General features: G+C 42.1%; 1 long non-coding RNA gene across 1 annotated transcript; it reads left to right on the forward strand.

Annotated features, from left to right (window-relative positions):
• Positions 1–1,636: 1,636 nt before the first annotated feature.
• On the forward strand, positions 1,637–20,379 carry LOC122663430. The gene is made up of 4 exons (XR_006333112.1): positions 1,637–1,649; positions 3,558–3,565; positions 5,415–5,418; positions 20,267–20,379. It is a non-coding gene; the product is annotated as an uncharacterized LOC122663430 (long non-coding RNA).
• Positions 20,380–20,458: the final 79 nt, after the last annotated feature.

The raw sequence follows: 20,458 nt of genomic DNA on the forward strand, positions 1-20,458 counted from the left end.
TCGATTGACATCTATGCCAGAGTAAGTCTTCCTTGATGAGCCACAGGAAAGCCCACGGAGCGGTGAAAGGGCTAAGTTGTCCACATCGGTCACTCAGCTTAAACGGATAGATGGAATAGTAGGGATAAAGTAAATTGGCCAATGTTTCCAAATTAGTCCAACTTCATACCTTTTTGGCATAAACTGTATATCTCAGAGAGGTCGTATTTCTTTGGGTTGGTAGTAATGGAATGGTTTCATTATCTAAAATGAATAACATTTCCCACCGAATTGCAACTTCCATTCCATTTCCGGATCCCTATTTATCAAGGGAGCTTAGGCTGCCGCTTCTGGTTTGGTTTCAAGCTCCAGCTTAGATAGAGGCACCTTCTGTAGCGAAGACTGAGTGATTGATCTCGTTATGGCTAAGCCAAGGCTTTTCTGAGCTTCGCTTGGTTGACTTTGTCAGAAAAGAAAGTAGGTTTTGGGGGTTCATTGATTAGTAAACCTCTAGTGCTAGTAAGGTTGGGACCGTGGTCGTCCGTCTCTGGTTTGCTGGCTGATAAGATCTCTGAGATTGACCAGCCTGGGAGAGTAGCCGCCTCTTCACTTTCTGGAAGCCGATTCAGATACCGAATTGTATCTCTGAGAAAGAGGTGTAGAAGCTCCCCCCCTTTGACTCAGGGGGCGTTCCACCACTTCGACTGATGCGGACGCAATTCCCTTGTCATGAAAGAAGTAATGAAAGGGAAGCTCCGGGTCAAATTGCTTTCTCAACCCATGTAAAAGCAAGTAAATAATTCCAGATCACTTAAATTATGACAGCTTGCATATTGAGAGGGAAGCGATCAGTTGCAGAAGACAAATCATAACTAAATAAACAACATGTCTTCTGAAGAGGCGAAAGCATTCTTTTCGATACAGTAGGGTAGACTGAACACCAATTCCATTTCATTGAAATTGGTTTCACATGGTTTGTATCAACTTTTCAGACCGCTACTCGAACCCAAAGCACCCGAATAAAACAGTTCCAACCGACCTTGAGAGTTGAGGAAGAAAAGAAATCATTAAGTCTACTTCACATAGGTTTTATCCATCTGGAGATGCTATCGATGCTGATTCCGGACACACACCAAGGATGCAAAATCAAAAGAGCCCTATTGGTGGATTAAGTGGTCGTAACAAACCGAAGCAGGTTCTTCACTCTATGACGTATCAACGAGATGGGGCTGGAACTATTCCTGCCAAAAACAAGGGACCTACTTCTCATCCTAGGAGTTAGCAGGTATAGAGAGTCCCCTCTCTGTCTGTCTCTCTGTGTTTCAACTATTAAGTGTTGTAGCACTTCTGCTATTCAATCATAAAATCGATTCCAATCAAGCAAGCAGGAGAAGGTGGCTCTTTCATCTCTCTGCCTGCTCCATGCTATATAGCCTAAGGATCAAGGTCAGCTGGTTAAGGAAAGCTCAGGTTATGAAATCGCTTAGCCGTTGATTCATTTTTTAAGTAGTAGTGAGGCATCGGTAAGGAGTTGTGTCAACTGTGGATATAGACTAGGCTAAGGGAGGGACTTCATCTCTTCTATTCTCTTCACTTCAACAACCTTCACTCGACCCATCATAGTCTTATCCTTGAAATCAAGGTAAGGCCTCAACTTCTGTTTCAGTGAAGTCTTTCAGGGCATTTCTTAAATACCTCTCATACAGAACATCATTTTGACCTACTTGATGTGCTGCTACTACTACCGCATACACTGCTAACTAAGGAGCTGGGACTGGCTAAGCAACTGGCTCCGCTCTAGCTTGCCCACTTGACATGTACGAAAACAATCAATCCCTAAAAGAGGAACTTGGATCATTCTCTTCTATACTATAACTGGATTTCCCGCTTTCATTTATCCATAAATCTTAATTCAATTTTTCTTTTTCATTTCCTTGACTGAGGGGAAGCAGTGGTGGTAGTTCCCCATAGCCCCACTACCCCCCAACCACCGATCGGGGGAAAGCGTCACGTGAACAATAAGGTGAGAAAGAGAGGCGACCAATATTATATAGGCTAAAGAGGATCATCAACGATTCCCTATCCATTGAAGAGGGGTTGGCTGTCTTGTTTAGTTTTGTTTTAGTAGCTCCTCTCCTTCTTGGTCGAGCCAATTAAATCTCCTCACCCTTTGCTAAACTAAGAGGGGGAATAATTATAACGAAAAGGCCGAACCGAGGTCTCAGCCCTAGCCTCTGTCCGGCCGATCATTCCGCTGGCATCTCGCATTCACGTCCCGTTTGACTGCTGCTCGGGGATGTAGTTGTAGATACATTAGTCTTAGTGGGTTGTTGGCTCCACCTACCAAGAGAATCAAATAAGATGCCTCCCTCTGTCTTTTCCTGCTTTGTGAATCTTCCCCTCTAACGCGGGCCGAGTGATCAATCTATAATTATTTTCTGTAAATTCTTGTATATGTACATCTAAATAGCACTCCGATTCTATTTCTTCGCTACACCCAGCAAAGAACAAACTCCTGAGTGCTAGCTGACCTACGACCAAAGAAGCAAGGGTGCTCTACGATCAGCTCACAAACCTATTACTAAGACGCGTTAGCATGGCCTGCCTCTCATGAATTCCCTCCCAGAGACTAGAGTTGATCAACGGATACTGCTTAACCCCCTTACTCCATACATAGGGGACCGATCCCTATCTATGGTCGATTTGATTGGCCTGCCCTGGCAGGCTCCTCCATCCACTGAATCCCCTGGCTTCTGAATCGGAATAATAACAAGCAACCGAACTAAATAAGCAGTGTTTGAGTTAAAATAAAACCGCAAGCGTACGGGTCAATCGTAGCTACGGGTCGAACACGAGGAGATATATGCCACTCTATTTAACTAACTTACAAGTAATGCAAAGTGAACCAAATTAAAGTGTTAAATTAAACTAATTAAACTAACAAAAATCAATGCATCCTAACTCATAAGCATCTAACAAAATTAAGGGATTAAATCGACGTGCTAACACATGAGCATCTAACCTATCAAACTAAAGCGAATTGAAAGAAATAAAAATGCAGCCACACATACTAACCACATAAAAAGAAATAAGAGAATAAAAATGCATCCATAAACCACAACCATATAAAATTAAAATAAAAGAAATAGAGGGGGAAGAAAAAGAAGATAGAGAGAGATAGAGGAGATGGAGAATGAGATTGAGAGTTTAGATAGTAAAACCTGGATGTGCTTATATGAATGTAATTGAAAAGCTTGAATACTTGCATAAACTTACCATGGCCTCCTCTTCTAAATCTTCAAGTCTTGTGATCAACTTAAGAACTTAGACTAGAAGGCTTAAAACCTAAACTAGAATTAAGAAATTACAACCCAATTGAAGACTTAAATTGAAATTAAAGCATAAACTAAACCTATTATAACCATTAAATGAAAATCAAAAAAACAAACTAGAACTTAGAAAAGCCAAAAATCACAAATTAGAAGGAGAAGAAGAGAAGAAATTTCACTAAGTGAATGAGCAATTTTTACAAGAGAGGTAGGGGGTATTTATAGGTGGAAGAGAGGAGAAGAGAGAAGATGGAAGTGTAGGAGAAATATTCCCTAAGAAAAGAGAATATTCTCTTCTCTTTCCTCTTTTACAATGCCTTGAATCCTAAGAAAAAAGAAAACAAATAAAAAGAAGAAGAAGAGAAGATTGTTTACATAGACCTTCTATTTCTAGAAAAGTAAACTTCCAATTCTAACAAGTACTTCCTTTTCTTTGTAGATATCTTCTCCAAGCAATAAAATCAAAGCATCTTTGATTTTTCAACCTTTCATAGATGAGAAAATATAAATCTATCCCAAGTAGAATTCCAGAAGTGCCCTTGAGAAGTTGAAGGAGAGAGAGAGTAAGGGTGATGACTAGGATTCCTTTAAGAATAAATAAAATACCCATTCTGTCCTTCAGAAAACGTGGAGCATGGGGTACTTATATAGGCCTCACCATTGTGTTCCTTGCGAAAAATCACCCAAAATAGACCCAAATTTCGTCCAATTCGGAGTTGGGGAGCCCAAGATATCTCAAGTAGAAGTTGGATTGTCCAGAGCCTTCCAAATGGAATCTTTCAGGTACAGTAAAGTAACTTCTGATAATTACGTTAAGGCTCCTAGAATCCAAACTTCCGCTTCACTTTGTCCCCGTTCGACTGTCAATAATTATAAATAAACCCCTACAGACCATTTTCGCGCGTCGTTACGAAAACGACCATAACTTCTTCGTTTCAACTCGGAATCAAGTGCCGTTTGAACCGTTGCGAAGCTGACTCGATGGGCTATGCATCCATACTATTTACACCTCTAAAAAGCTTAAAAACATCTCCTTAGCATCATCTCCTCCATTTTCACAATAATTCACCTAAACCCTGAAAAGCACAAGAAAGCACCGAGTAACTCTGTCCAATGTGGTAAAATGTATGCTTTATGCCCTAAGATTTCACACATAAATGTGCTCATCAAGCAGCATAAGCCACAAGAACAGGAGTAGGAGCTCTCGAGTTGGCTTGTCTTTTCTTTGTCTAGTCGCTTCTGAGGCTATAAACGATGGGACGCAATTCATTTTGATGAGATAGATATATTGTCCCCACCCATAGTGAAAGAATGCCCGCCAGGTTCAAATAAGGGAATGCTTCCCCCAACCACTAAAGGAAAGGCTCGACGAAGGGCCCTTGATCTGGGAAAATGCTTTCGGAGATCGAGATTGGATTTGCTTTTCATCGAAAATGAAGAAGGCCGAGGATGGTCTGCGAGGTTCTCTGACCGATTGAACTACAATCCTAGAAAATTAGGTGTATAGCCTAAAAAAAATTAGAATTATTCATTGGATTTCATTCGAATCATTTAGTTTCGCCGTGTTGTAACACGACACGAATGATATAAATTCTGACCTTACGTCTCTGTTCTGCTTGTTAAGGTGACTAAAATTATTGCTAGCCACCCTAAAGACGTTGAGAGGCTTCACTTATCCACTTGAGTTTCCAGCTAAAAGTAAGCCAAGAGAGCTCAAACTCTTTTTTTTTTTTCATTGGAACTAAAAAAAAGAGTCTTATAAAGCCACTCTACGAGGGAAGTCCTCGGGTCGAGTCTTTGCGAGTTCATCCCAAACAAAGCGAACCCATTCCTAGTCGGGAAGATGCAGATAAAATGCTAATAGCCGCTTCTATAGCATATTTTTTTACCATCATGGAGTGGAGTTTACTGGCTCAGGAAGTTCAAATCCATCCATACAGGTAAGAATAAGCGCGTCTCCAGAAAATACCTTTTTTACCAAAAAAATAGGGACCTTCTTAGTTTGACTTGAATTTTCCCCGTAGGTCTTCCTAGGATCTTCTTGAGCACTAAATCCCCAATTTTGAAATGCATTCTTCCTTCCACTTACTTGAATCAAGTTCCAAGGGTGGTCGTAGATCAACTAGCGCTCATCCGTTGCTTGTTCCTTTCGTCTCAAGCTAACGCATAAAAAAAGAGTACTTCTTAGAGAGCTACCTTCGCTGATGACAAAGACAAAGGGGCAAGGATCTCGTGGAAATGTCCCATCAACAAATAGAAAGAAGGTTAGCCCAAGAAAGCACATTGGTTTAGGTTCTTTTTCATTGGCATGTGATAGTGTTTTGGGGGAAATGGGGTCCTGTGGAGTCTTTCCCGTTCTCTGGTTTTTAGGAAGGTGGATACCTTTAAGTCTGTGGCAAGCTCTCTTAAAGTTGTTATTGACCAGTATCCGGCTTCGATTGGTAAACTTTCACAAAAAATCTGCAGTTCCTAATGGAATAGGTAACAAAGCGACTTTGCCGCCTACTGCTACTAAATCACCACCCCCCCCAAGTCAAGCTGGTGCTTAGTTGGTCAGGTCAGGTTTCTGCTTGGTGTGCTCGAATGGTTTTTTTCATTTTTTGTTATCCTGGTAAAGAGAAAAGAAGGAACTATACAGATTATGCCTGTCAAGTGAGGCCTTCGGAACCTTAGACTCTCACTTTTGATTACTCGATTATTGGTGCTCAGACCTTATTTTGAGGCTCCCCCATTAATATTGAATCACTCTCAAACAGGGGTGGCAGGTGGGTGGGTAGAGAAAGACTAATCCAATCTTTTAATTCAACAAAAAGTACCACCAGTGTGACCAGTGTGATAGAATGCGATTCCGAGTGATAAGACAATTTTTTCTATAGGTAGAACTACTGTGAGCGGTCTAAACTTTGACCCTTATTTCTTTCTTCATATTGTAAAGGGGAGCAAAGCCTATTTTTTGCTCCCTCTATTGATAGATCAGGGGCTCTCCTAGCCAACCTGAGAGCAAGGCAAGCTGGGAACGGGCTGAGACAGTATTACGATTCGAAGACCAAGTCAGAGACTACTGGACGTCTCGCAGAGCGAGTCTTAACGAGGATGTTGAGACTTTTTGATTGAAAAAAATGTTTTTTGGCTTAATCCGCCTTTACTAAAGATCAAGGGGAACACTTGTACTCCGACTAATAAGGGAAAGGTTTTCTTTTCAAAAAAAAGTTTGACTCTAATTAGATCCTTGGCGTATCGTAGCTGCTCATGGTTATTTTGGCCAATTGATCTTCCAATATGTATGCTAGTTTCAACAATTCTCGTTCTCTACATTTCTTCCTAGCTGCTTGGCGACTAGTTACCTCAACGAATTGATATGCTTTTTCTTTTTGTGACACCTGTGAATGCTGAATATGGAGGAATATAATGAAATTAGAACAAAGCAGGTAGACCAAGAGAGCTTACAGAAATAGGGGAATTCTAACTCAGAATAAGCTCTTTTGACCAATTAGCATGTTTGGTAGCCAGAAAGAAGATATCATAGAAAGCATAGGAGCCTTGAACACATTCGACTCAATATGCCCAATACGAGATCGGTCACTCGCTTACTAGCTCGTTACGCTCCACTCCTGCACCACGCAACAGGCCCATATTTGAGCCCATTGAACCAATGATTCTCTCTTCTTAACCGACTTGACATTGTGAATTGCAATATTTGGAAATGCCAACCATAAGAACAAAACCCCGTGGTCAGAGAGAAAAAGGCATCTGACCGATAGGAAATGTCACCCATGCATAAGTGAGGCACATAAGGGCCACTAGCAAGAGAGATTGAAGGCATGCCAGTCGGGCTTCCCTCTTCGGGAGCCTGCGTCCTGGCGTTTTTGTGCAATAAACCCCTCCAGCGAAGACTAGTAGTAGGTGGTCCCGCAGAGCTTTCGCCTAATTTCTATGTATGCTAAATTACTATAGTATCATATATATATATATATATATAATTATATATTTATATTATAGTATCATAAATAAAATATTAAATCTTAACCTTAACTTACATAATACTTAACTTAATACTTAAGTTTATATTTCTAGAATCGAGTCCTTGTGAATGGGCAGAGCTAGGTGCTTTTATTTTACGACGGTAGGGACGATTGCTTCCATTACTGACCAGAAAGACATCAAATTTTCCTTTAGGTGCTTCAACTATGGTAAAGGTAGAAGGAACTGGTATGGAAAAACCTTCTGTATAGGTTCAAGTTTTTACACTTAGAAAAAAACCGTCAAAAGAGGATGGTGGTCGTAGATCAGCTAGGGCGTTTAGCGCGAAGAAAAATACAGGGTGGTCGTAGATCAGGGCTTCCGTTTTCTTCGATCCGTAGTTTGCTGGCATCAAAGGCAAGGCAAGGCAAGTATCAATTAGGGTGTCTACCTTTGTATCTCTATCAGCATCATTTCTTTTTATTACTCACATATAAACAACCTATTACTTATTGACCATAATAGGTTGTTTATTGAGCGTAAAGAGTGAATCCTAGCATAATAGGTTGTTTATTAAGCGTAATAGGGATTGAGATTCAACTGATAGCAGATAGATTAATAAAGTGCAGTTGATGTAACATAATACAAAGACAAGCGAATCTACTCTAATCTCACGGGTAGGTACTTAACTGGAGAGAGGGATCTGTGCTAGCCTATTTCGTTGGGCATCTTTTAAAGGATTCATAGTTGTGTTGGGTCCTGAGGGTCCGAAGGAGAAGATCAAAACCTAAATGTGCCAAGTTTATCTGGCTTAAAGGAGACTCTATGACAGTAATTTCATGGATACTTCAAGGAGAAACTGAAGGTTTGGTGTGCCAGAACCTCTTGCTTGATACTGGGCAATGTGTTGTGCCTATGGACGGTTGGGATTCTGCCGTAGATTGAGTTCTGGATGGGGCGCAGGTCTGATCCTCAAACTTCCAGTCTATCTCAATTCCATAATAGCTTCTATAGATCTAGCCGATTACGGTAAATAACCAAAGAACAAATAGCCCAGTTGCTTCCCTTCCAGTCGCTTCCTCAGATTCTGGATCCCTCTCTCAGGTGCTCGTATAGAGCCCTCTAAAGTTTCTTATCCCATTGAAGGATTTGTGTCTTATCTTATGAATCATTTTCCCCAAAACATCGAGCTTACCTCATGCCAATTCAATCTTCTCATGAACCTGAATCATTTGCTGAAGGTGGGTATTCAAATAAAGGGGAGCACCTTGCTATCATGAAAATGCCAGTTGTTACCATAGTAGTTGCATGAATCGAAGAGAATACTCGAGTGGGACCCTCCATAGTATCGGGTGACCAAGTATGCGATCCTATCTGTGCAGATTTCCCAGCAGCACCAATAAAAAGTAAAATACAAATAAGAGTTGGACGAAATCCAGCAGCCAATTGCTGGCTCTAAGTAACCAGCCCAGCAATGAGCTCAATTCTTCCATAACATAATGGGGCGGGGTTGCGCGCGAGCAGAGTGACATAGGTGCACAAGAGTACTTCGCATCACAACCATCTCTTTTTTATAGGTTCTACGGACCGATGCCTGCCGCTTCATCAGTAACCAAGTCAAACTTCGTTTGCCTTTTCTAAAGCTTGAAGCTTTTCCTGCCTGCCAACAAGGATGACTGGCGGCCTCTTGATAAGACGTAGGCTCAGAATATGAATGTTGTTAAGAGAGGCTAAAAACACTTGGAATAAAAACCTCGTGGAGTTCCCATCCGTCAGTAAGCCGGCCGGCTAATACCTTGACCTTTTTTGCAGCCGGCCAAAGAAGAAACTCCATGAGCCCCTACTCAAGTAACACCTTGGGAATTGGTTTCTCCCGAAGCATCGGACCAATGATCACCCATTCCTTTTGTGTACCACTAGTGCCACAAAGGCTTTTGGTGGTCTTATTGGCGCATACCATGGTGGGGTCTTCGACTGGGGTGAAGTCGTAACAAGGTAGCTGTAGGGGAACCTGTGGCTGGATTGAATCCTTGGAGTAGGTAGTTTGATCCTTTTGATTCTTCTCTTCCTAGTAAACTAATGGGGGGATCCAGAGCAATAGGTCAAATTACTATATAAAGAAGAGTTGTTAACTATAGGAGTTCTTGTTCGAATAGGAAGATTTCGGTTTTTCTCGTTCCTTCTCTTCGATAAGAATAGGGATTTGAAATGATACAAATTCCATGAATGCACTGTAAGACCAGGAATGCCCTCAATGATCCCTTCCTCTCCCATAGAGGCTTTCACCCGCACTAGCACTAGTGTATGGTGATATCCAACTTGAAAGTCCGAACACAAACAAGCCAAGTAGCTAAAACCAAAGTGTTGGAGCTAACAACTGCGAGACTAGGAGAATAGGAAAGACTTGGTATATAATCTGTGCCTTTGTTCCGTGCAACTCCACTCGTTCGTAAGCCCCCTTAGAGACGGAAGTTCCTGGATCGTGTGAAATAAGAGTAGTAGCAAAGGCACCCTCTGATTTCATAATCAAAAATGGAAAATTGGCTATGGAGATTCTGCGCGGTCAGAGATTCATATAGACACAAAGGGGAGATCACGGATATCCCTTTCAGGTAGGAAGGTAGGGCCTGGCCTACCCCAGGTGCAAGCCCAGAGGGATAACCCGATGGAAACCGCCCCTATGAAGTGGATAATGACGAATGATAGGCGGCATTGAAGGGTTGAAGGAGCGGTAATGATTACGATACTCCCCTAGACGAACCTTCCACTTTGCCTTCCTCCTTTTTTTCGAATTTAAATCAAAACTAAAACAATGTTTACAACCCATTAGGCTTCACAATGGTAACGTTTGATCAAAGGTCCCATCATTAGGTATATATCAAAGAATCAACATAAACCATTCATGATCATTCTTTCTATAAGCGACGTAGCGATCTAAGAAATGCGAGCCATCCGGCTTTTTTATAGTTCCACAGCTCCTGCAACTCTACATTTGGAATAGTTCCTATTGTGTGTCCCAGTTGATTGATCTCGAATGACCCAGCTCATCAAAGACTACTGTCGGACTTGAGCAGTGGTTTCGCATCCATCAACTGGCAAGGTGGTCAACTCAACTTCGAAAACTCAATCGAAGACTCACTAACAACAGGAACGCTAGCAACAGCCCTTTCTTTCATCCTAGAATGACCCGACTTTCGTCTTTCAACACAACGTGCGTAGCCTAAGATAAGAGCCTATTCGATCTTTTGTCCTCTTGTTGGCATGTCCCCTTCGTGGATTAACTGTAACACAAAGAGAGAGCAGCTCAAGCCTCCTTATGTCCATTGTCTTGCAGACCCTCATGCATTCCCGCCACAAATACTGTTACCGTCCTGAACCTTTCTTAACCCTGCTCTTCTCCCTTCTTTCTATAGCATTGTTGAATCCCATGGATCCCAAGCCCCTTTTCCACAGAGCCATTTCATCGGGCTAACCATTTACGCAACTTTTTTTTCGTGGAGTCTTTCGAGCAGCCCGACGCATCTTGGAACCCCAGAGAACCCAACCCTGGGGCCCTTCTACTATGCAGCAACAACATAGCAAACTAGACAATAGGACCGTATTTGAGGAAAATCAAACACATGTTGCCCCAACGTCGAGTTTACAATGGCTGATGCAACAGAAGGTCCAAATAAACACTGTACAACACTTTATAAGAAATAAAGTGGGGCTCTTCAGTGTCTATGCCCTTCTCTTCTTCACTCAAAGAGGTAATGTACCCAGCGTAGAAAAGCCTTAGCCCTATATAAAAAAAGGCACTGTCAAGCCCTTAAAAGGTTTAGAGTTGGGGCTGAAGCGAAGAAAACGGAAGTGCAGAACTTGGATCATTCTCTTATGTACTGTAACTGGCTTTCCCACTTTCATTTATCCATAAATCTCAATTCAAATTTTCTTTTTCATTTCCTTGACTGAGCTCTTTCATGTCTTTTCCTCTGCTAAGAAAACACTGGTCGGTAAGAGAGTACATATAAGAGTCAAGTCAATAAAAAAAAGAAGATTAGTCATTGTCCGACCAGATGCCGTCTAGCCCCTCCACACCCGGGCTGAGTTCAAGACTTTCCCCCCCTCTTAGTGAAGAGGGGGGCCTCTATATTTCTTGGTTTCAATAGGACTCCTTACGAGCGTTCTTTCTATCTACTATTATCTAAAAATGATCAAGTTATTAATGACTGGACAAAACCAAGAAATAACCCCTCACGTGTGAAATTATAGAAGATCTCCTTTAAAATCAAACAATTCCGCCCAGGAAGATTCAGATAAAAAGTCTAGACGTTGGCCCTCACTAGGCAGAACACATGAAGTTCCAATGAAAGAAAAGGAATCTGATATCAAACATATATTGATAATAATAAGGAAAAATTATACTGTCACCCCCTGAGATTTGTACTAAATACAGGGCAACTCCCTTTGTTTTTAAATTATACAACCGCACCCCCTGAATGGATGGTGTTAAATAATACAATATAAAATACCAACTTTACCCTCTTCTAAGATCATAAACCAAAAACCTATTCAAATGGCAATTTTGCCCTTTAATTAAAATAACTCTATTCTAATGTTTTATTTTTCTAACATAAAAAAGTGGGACCCACTACTATTTCTTCCTCTTCTTCTTCAACCACCGCCCCACCACCGCTGCAACCTTCGTCCCACTCCTTACAATCAAAGCATCACCCTTTTGAACTCTCAACGGTAATACCCAATTTCAGATTCAGATATTAATTACAGTAGGAAAAACAGTACCCAAATTGGACCTATAGATTAGGGCCACTTAGAGTTTCAGATCAGAAATGAAGAACAGATTTAAAAGTGAGCAAATAGCCCCAATATTGCAATCAAATGAAGCTCTAACAGAGGGAATAAAGCTCTAAAATTTTCAAATCGATCTAATGATTCAGTACTGAGATATGAGAAATCTTGATCTAGGGCTCAGTTTAGGGACATTTGGGATAATAAACAAACCAGATCTCAGATCGCCTCAAGACTCCATTCGAACCCCCTTCTCAAGGTGCAGAGCAATAGATGCTAGCATGTCCAAAAGTAAGCCTTTCTCTTCAGTTTTTTTTTTTTTTTTTGGTGTTTATTTACTGTTACGTAATATTGTAATATATTTCAAATGGGAAGATCTCATCTGGAGTTTAGCGTTTTCTTTTTCTTTTTTTTTGCAGATTACGATGTCTTTTGCCGTTTCTGCCTCCATTCAATGCCTTTCCAGAATTTCTCTGCTTCTGCTGCTGTGTTTATCCATTTATGCCCTCAAGGTTTCATACCATCGATTGGAGCTGTGCTAGAAGTTGCATCTTCTGAAAGACTTCGCCGCAGATTGGGCATGGGAAGCTGCGTCTTCTGAAAGACGAGATGGAGTAGAGGGCGAGAGAGAGGAGAAAGCTTTCACTTCTTCGTTGAAGTACGTTCGGTACTCGGGGATATAAAGCAATCCAAATGGAAGAGGAGAACCAGAGAGATGAAACAACCACTGAAGAAGAACCGTACAGCCGCCATAGCTAAGGGAGCTTATGCTCCGGAAAACCCTAAACTCTCTTTCTGATTCGAGTAACAAGGGAAGGGGAGGTGTGAAGTTAGGGATGCCTATGGGTAAAATGGTAACCTCACACCTTGGAAGGGGTATATTAGTCATTTGAAGGCAACTTAACCAACACTGTAACACCTAACTAACAAAATGGGGCTGACTGTAACAACTTAACCTAAACTCAGGGGGTGTGGCTGTATAATTTAGAAATACAAGGGGTCGCTCTGTATTTAAGACAAACCTTAGGGGGTTGCAGTGTAATTTTCCCTAATAATAATAATAAAAATAAATAAAAGCAGCCTGGTGAAAAAAAAGAACTAAGACGAGAAGACAGGGGGCGGCTGCCCAGTAAGAGGACTATTCCGCGGCAAGGCAGTATAGCTGCTTTCTTTATCCCGCTTCCCAATAGTCCGTGGCGCACCAGGTGCTGGAGGTAAGCAATCGATGTAGTACTTATGCAGAGACAGATGACCAATAAGTACACAAAGCACCATATGCATCTAGCTCGATGAAGGATCAAAAAAGTAGGGATTCCCGGGCAATTCAAAAATTCCTTTGACAAGGGGGCAGAACGCCCAGGAAATCGCATGTTTCAGACCCTGGCCCGAAACAACTCAGTTTATGCTTGCAAAATGCCTTTCCCAGCGATCTATAAATGTTCACTTAGCCCCATCTCTTAACTCCGTACCTGGGTGGTAAGGCCATGATTTGCAGGGGAATGGATCACTCATTCTTCCATTTGGGACAGGTGCACGAACCACAACTCCAAACGTCACACATCCGCCGCCTACCTATCGTTTAGGTGGGATCTAGGTCTTCTTTTCTAGATCGCCTCCGCAGGGAAGCCCATTCAGTTCTGATAGCAACCGTCCCTGTCCCGTTCATAACAAGACCACTAAACCACACATCTTTGCAACGCATCCTAAACGAAGCGAGGCTGGTCTACGACCAGATAGGAGGTGCGGCAAAGAAAACCTTTCCCTTATTAATTAGGCGGAGTACAAGTGTTCCCCTTGATCTTTAGTAAAGGCGGATTAAGCCAAAAAACATTTTTTTTAACTCGAAAAGTCTCAACGTCCTCGTCGAGAGTCGCTCTGCGAGACGTCCTGCAGGTTGCATCTTCGGCTAGAACCCGGGTTGTGGAGAAGCAAGACCAGCTTGCCCTCATTTGGAAGTATTGCACCCCCTTAGCCGCTATGTAATGATCACTAGCTCGGATGCTTTTGAAAACTACCGGTCAATGAGGTAAACTAGTTCTAGATTGATTGGATCAACTACAACTGGGATTGGATGAACATAAACTTGTCTAGGGTATGAAACAATTAGCTTCATGACTAGACCTCGGACATATATGAAATGGAATAAAGATGGACCAAGCTACTTATGGATGTAATCACAATTAACATCACGACGGTCGGGCTATCGAACACGGGGTCAGAAGTGAATTACGAGTCGGACCAAGTGAGAACCAAGCAAGGGATGAGCCCCTATTTGAGTCAGGCGCGCACCAGAACAATCAAGTCCTTCTTTGGCACCAAAGGTACTTTAATTCTAGGACATCTTCGAGACCTCGACAACTGTTTCCACCGTGGTTGCTGCGCTCCTCAGGTTAAAGATACTTCAGTTATGACAGCTGTGCCTCAATCACGTCTTCAGAGTTGCCCCCATCCTCTTCACCAGAGCCGTCAGAGCCTGTTACAGATCCTTCTATAGTACGTCGTTCAGCTCGCATAAGGGCATTTAGTCCCCTAAAAACCGTACGTGCGGGTCTCCCCGCATGCGGGTCATGCCATTCGAGGTGGCCCAACCCAGCATTCATTCGCAAATCCTGTAGAGCCGCTAGACGCTCCAACTGTGGGATATAAAGAATGGATGAGGACACGAGCGGGTCTGCCTCAGCTTCCGAGAAGGAGCCGGTTTAGAGGGGAGAGTTCGGGTACAAAGAAACCCAAAGACGAAGATGATGATGATCCTGCCACGATCCGAGCCAGTAAAATAGAAATTTAAAATGAACAATTATATTATAAAATCGATGATTATTATATTAATATATTTATTGGTTATATTAATTTCATTAATATTAATATTATTAGGAAAATTTTTCTATTAATATAATTTTCTTAATATTATATTAATAGAAAAGTTAAAATGAGGCCTGAGTGGACTCTAAAGATAAAAGAATAAATCATAAAGCAACTCAACACTGGATTATTAGAAGTTTTTGAATACCCAGAATGGCTGGCCAATATAGTACCCATCCCAAAGAAAGATGTCAGCAAGCTTTGGCAGCATCGTTTCTTTCCACATGAGATGCAAGACTTTCATGGAGTTCCCTCTCTTTCTTTGGCAGACGGTTTGTGACATGATGAACATGGTTTCATTGCACCATATTCAAATCTTTATTTCCACGCTGGACGTGGTTTTGATTTTCATGTTCTGATTCAGCAGGTTCACTGGTGCTACTTCCCCTGCCATTGGTGGTGCTAGTGAAAGGGCTGGCTGGTGTAGCAAAGCCTGGTTCATAGTCGGGTGAGAGGAATGAAAGACTATGGAGAAAAGCAAATACAAATATAGGGGACCGACGACTGCTGCTTCATCTTCTTATGCTGAATGACTACTGCTCCTGGAATGATCCATTGATGCGCACAAAGCTCCGATAGGAGTGTCGCTTCGCTTTGTTCAGGGGAAGAACCATTACATAATATATGCGAATTCACCATGACGCGCGCTTGCTTTGGGCACAACAGAATAAGAAGGCTCAATGCACTAGCTTAGCGCACTCAAGCAACTTAGTTTGCTTTCCTTTATTCCCACCCATTTGTATGGTATGAAGAACCTTCATGCACCAATCATGTGCAGGACGCAGTAAAGCCTGCTTGCTTTAAGGAATTTGGAATGGCGAAAACTCGCACTTTTCTAGCATCTTCCTCCAACAATCCAAGTCTTCTGACTGGATATTTCACCATAGCGTCATCATCATCTAACCAGTAGTTACTATCACATAGAGTTTACATACAATACAACTAACAAAATGTCAACAATGACATCATAGCCGCACCCAAAAGAAGAGTTGATCAAAAAACTACTTCCCACCGCATTAAGTACATGTAAGATCCAAGGTCTTGGCCACTCTATAAGAAATCTCTTTGAATAGCTTCAATCAAGACGATGAGCGCCCCCCAACTCTCCGCTATATCCTAAAGCAGCTCCGTAGTCAAGGAGAGGGAAGCACATACTAGAAAAGCATGCTTCAGGCATGCTGTTAAATAGAAATGACAAACAATCAGTCGAATCTTCAATGCAACAATCGAGTGTCTAATCTTATGGAGCGAGTAGTATCACGACTATCTATTTTATGGGAAGGGGCTGCTCTTGGAAGATATTTTTTACAGGAGGAAGAAGTTCATTCACTTGATGACATACGATTCAGTTCATCTCTCGCTTGACAAATAGAACTAGCACAGACTTTAAAAATGGTAGTAATTTTCTTACAAGCCAGGTCATCAATCTATCTGTACAAGCGAGATCATGAATTAGTAACTGCATCCAATCCCCCAATGTGTGGATTCTATTTCAATGGGAACTTGATGAGTCGATCCACATACAAACTCTTGTTGGAATGTTAATTGAGGACGAGTAGGTGAGGAAACCAAAGGTAATGTCAATAAAAGAGATTTAGTCGCCAGACAAGAGCTTCCCATCGACGAGAGTGGCAGCAAGAGCTGACCATGGATGATAGACGAATCACCATAGGGTAGGGGCTATCCGGAACTCTTGATCCGGTGTTGGAGATGAGTAGCTTGCAAGCTCAAGGTTGTCAATTCGCAGGCTTGTCCCATTCATGGTGTGGCTCGAGGGGTCGAGTTATGCATCGGGACATGGAGGGGCACTATAGATCTGTCGGTGGTGCCCATGGATGACTTTGAGTTTGTGCTTGGTATGGAGTTCTCTGATGTGAAATGGAAAATTCAGTCAAATGACTATAAGCCCACATCACTAGTAATTTACCATGACTGGTGGCAGAGTTCTGACTCGTGCCTCAACTCTTTCCAAGTAAGTAGGAAGACAAGAAAGATAGAGGAAGGAAAGAAGGAAGAAACAATTTAGATAGCCTATAAATATTAAAATAAATAGATTCAAAGACTTGAGAAGACTTGGGACCGGGTGGCTGAACACCGGTCTTTATATTAAAGCTTTCGCTACCTGTCTGATGAGGTATTACGGAGGAGAAAGAAAGGCTCCGCGTTCTCCAAGTGGTTGATCATAGCGTGCTAGCCGCTACTTCATTTCGTATGGTGATAACGCTTTCTCTTTCTTAGTGCTCCGCCCCCCGGAGAACTTTGGTTGCGCTGCTTTCTCTACGGAATTGATAGTGTTTTTTGGAATACTTACTAGCCCCAAATATCTTTTAATGGCAAAAATACTAATTACTTTAGTAATGGCAATTGGAATGATATTAACTCCTATTTATTCATTATCTATGTCACGTCAGATGTTCTATGGATACAAGCTATTCAATGGTCCAAACTCTTATTTTTTTTTACTTTGGACCACGAGAACCCAACCTACTATCTCTACATCATCTTCCTTGTCTCCAAACCCTATCTCTCCTGAGGCCCTATGGAGTAAGTGGGGGTCTTCTCGCATTAAAAATCCTATTGAAGGAGAGGTTTGGAACCCTCTAAAATCCCAAAGATTGTGCCTTTCTTGCCAATGTTCATGCAGAACCTAAAACTTCACAAGTGATTCAACATACTATATTGACATAATAAATAAGAGAAGGGTCTCGCCTGACTGAAAAACTACAGGGCGCGCTAGCTAAAGCTAGCGCCCTTATTTGGTTTAGTAAAGTGAGCAGCACCATCCTGTCATTGAACCAAAATTTCTGAAGGACAGCTAGGAGAAAGTCCCACTCCAATCTGTCGTAGGCTTTCATCATATAATGCTTCAAGATTACATTACGGCCAAAGCATCTTCTATTGAAAGTTGAGCCACTCAATTGTGGATTGAAGGGGACTCCCGGGCTGGCTGTTCAAAGCTGGCTCGCCCTTATAGCTTATGGTGGCTTATGCACTCCATTCGCTATTGGCTCGTTGCGCTAATGACTCCACCCACTGGGTCTGCAGTTATTACCAGGGAAAGAAGATCGAAAGCCGTTGAGTAGTGAAACTTCCTTTTCCAGAGTAGTCATAGAAAGATAGAGAGGTTCATTAGTAAGGAGCTCCATCAATCAAATAAATTCTTGCTTCCCCTCCTTATCGTAGAACACAGTAAGCTAGTAGCAACTTGGCCTTAGAAACCTTCATTCCGAAAACGTTGTCCAACTCAAAGGACCTCTTTTTGTTAGCTGAGTTCAAGAGGAACCTTCTTCATCTAAAGGTGTATTAATGCTGCTTTCCTAACTAGCTAGTTAAGTTTGAAATCTCTAGTAGCTCGTATCCTTAGCTTGACGGAGCCCTAGTGAATATCCTGGAGTTGAAGCTTGTGTACAATTGTATTTATTGAATAGCCATTATATTTCTTTTTTATTTCTTTCTTTTACAACATAATTTATCCCAAAGGCTGCTTAGGCCGCTGGTTGAGCCAGACTATTGTCTATCTGCAAGGAAATATACCTATGCGGTTTTACGGTTTGAGTCGAGGTAGAGTAGGAAGGGCAGTCTGATTCTTCAGAAGAAGAATTTTCACATTCAGCTACCACGATGGGTGGAATAATAGGAGACAAACCCAGATGGGCTAGGAAAAAATTGAGATTAAAAACCAAACCAATCCGGGTAAGAAGGGAAAGTGAAAGTATAAGCATTCCATCTGCACCTTGCTTAACCATCGTGTGAATTTATCCAACTTTAACTTCTTCCAAAACGCATCAATCGTGCTTTTTCTTTTGTATTTCGTAATCATTTGCTTTCTCTGATAGGCTCACTTCACTTTTCAAGCGGAGCTCGCAGGCTCCCCACCCCTACAATGCGTTCCACTTGTGATCCTAGATGCAGTGGAGGATTTTGATAAATGCGCCCGAATGTTCCCCCTCCCTCCATAAGACCCTCTTTCTCTTCCCCCCCCCCCCTTAGTTCGCTATCGTGTTTGTAGCACTAGGAGCTTTCTTTGCTATTTTCTATCATGCAATTGCCTGCTTCCTTCTTAGCCCACCGCCCTTGTGTATGGCGCGCCACACCAGCCCTAATAAACTAAACGTGAGATCGGGGGATTCAATATGGTCTTAAGCAAGCATCTGCTGAACAAGTTGTCACCATGAAGGGCTAAGTGCTTCACACGATGGGAAGCACGCATGGACACAAATAGATATATATAAAGATAGATGATAGATGCAGGAATCATACACTGATTGATTCGAGTCCAGGTACGGCCAGCACGCTACGACGGAAAAGTTGTTGCTTGTTGCCTGCTGTCTACTTCGCGAGCCTTCACTGCCCCGTTCTATAACTTCCCAGGCTGAGATATTCAAGCGAGGTTGTTGGTTCTACTCCATAAGTTCAAGAGGCAGATTGAATAATGCCTCAATTCACTATCATTCAGGCATCTATGGTTCACCAAGAACTGCTGATCGAGGTGGTGCCAGGCATGCCTCGAACCCTTGGCCCTTGCCCCAAGATAAGAGAGATGATCTCAACGACGGGATTGGACACCAGCATCCGATCGAAGTTCCATTTGAGTGCCCCCCTAACATAAAGTAGAGTTGTGCAGTTGTGGGTTACTTCACGAAAGACATTGCTTAGGACCAACAGGTCACATGACAGGTGCACAATTGACTTTGTATGCTCCATCCTTCGGAGAGCTTATTCTGAGTTAGAATTCCCCTATTTTTGTAAGCTCGCTTGGTCTACCTACTCTGTTCTAATTTCATTGTATTCCTCCGTATTCAGCATTCACCGGTATCACAAAAAGCAAAAGCATATCAATTCAAAAATAAGGGTATGGTTCTGGCATAGATTGGTTTCATGCTAGTTAACAAAGAAAGATAAATAACTAACTAACACATCATGATGATCCTTTAGTCTGATTTCTTATCATTTATTAGATCGGTAGCTACTACTATAGGTATTAAGACTGATTATAAGAATCAATCACAACTTCTAATATATAGGAAGCATTCGAAGAAAGCCGGAGCGCGCTAGCACACCCTCCATTTTCTCGCTTGAGTCGCTTTCAAAAGTGTGACATTCCTTGAAGACAGAGAATTCGTATAGTTCGACTGATGGTTGGTTGGCCGACAAATGTGTGGAGCCTGATAGCTCACTCAAGTGTGGGTGGACCACCTTATAGGGTGAGAAGGTTAGTCAATCTCTCTCTCTTGCTCTCTCCTAGGGTAACTACAATTACATACCTTGTCAACTATAGCTCGGTTTGTGGAGGACCGCCCGTCTCTCTCTCCTGGTCTATGTGGCTTAGCTCACTTCGGTGGGTACAGTTCAGTGTACCCTACTGTATCGAAAAGAATGCATTTCATTTAAAGTGAGATGTTCCAGAGAAAAGAAAAAGAACGTGGGTAAGAATCGATGAGGAATCCAGGGAATCGCGAAGGAAAAAAAAAAAGCTCCTGAAGTTCTTAGAATATAAAATAGAGGACGAGGAAGATGTCTGGCGAGTGGTGGGCTGACTC

The sequence above is a fragment of the Telopea speciosissima genome, chromosome 5 (genome assembly GCF_018873765.1).
Source record: "Telopea speciosissima isolate NSW1024214 ecotype Mountain lineage chromosome 5, Tspe_v1, whole genome shotgun sequence".
NCBI lineage: Eukaryota > Viridiplantae > Streptophyta > Magnoliopsida > Proteales > Proteaceae > Telopea > Telopea speciosissima.